Source organism: Struthio camelus, chromosome 4 (genome assembly GCF_040807025.1).
Source record: "Struthio camelus isolate bStrCam1 chromosome 4, bStrCam1.hap1, whole genome shotgun sequence".
NCBI classification, from domain to species: domain Eukaryota; kingdom Metazoa; phylum Chordata; class Aves; order Struthioniformes; family Struthionidae; genus Struthio; species Struthio camelus.
The window spans coordinates 56,373,055-56,373,880 of record NC_090945.1 but is presented as its reverse complement, the minus strand read 5'-3'; positions in this window follow the sequence as shown (position 1 = coordinate 56,373,880).

Genomic DNA, 826 nt, shown 5'->3' with positions numbered 1-826 from the left:
AAACACCTATCACAGTTAGTAACACAGAGAGATTATGTCTGCATTATTTTTGTTGCTACTTTATGACTTGCAATTACCACAGACAGCTATGTTTTACAAAACAGCTGGCCGAACCTAACAGCTCACTGCTGCTGGAGGGGGCACCTTCCCCCTAGCTCTTCAGCCTCCCAGGAAGCTTTTCAGGTTCTGCTCTCATGAGCTGAAGTAACTCACCTCAGAAGCAGGCACAAACCACCTCAGGGAGATACACCTGGGAACACGGGGAAGGAAGCAGGACCACCTTTTTGCAAGGCAACGAGACACCAGAGAAACACAGGGGCCTCGTGAGAACCTGCCCAACCATTTCCCCTGCCAGAGAGTGGCTACGGAGCTAGAGGGGTTCACCTCAGGCTTAGACATTTAGAGGGCACCCAGGCAACGCCTAAAAGCCACCACGCGATTACAGCCTCAGCCTAGCAATGCCACCTACCCGCTCACTAGGCTTTTATAGCCTAGGCCGGCTGAGCACCGCCCCCGCCAAGCCCCGCCGCGCCACACGCCGCTCCCGCGGGCACCGCCTGAGGAAGGAAGGGGACACGCCCTAACGGCCGCCGCCGGCCCCGCCCTCGCCAGCCCCGCCCCTGGCGCTGCCCGCCCTCCTACTGGCTCGCCCGCCCCTCCCTCTTTCGTTGCCCGCCCCCTTCCCCCCGGCGCCCGGGTGCGTTGCATAACTTCTCCGGTAGGGGGCGCGCGCGCGCACTCGGCCTGGCGCTCTGTGGACTTTCTAGCGTGTAGTCTCGCTGCTAGGCTGGGGGGGGGGGGGGCGGTGCTAGGGTCACGTGAGCGG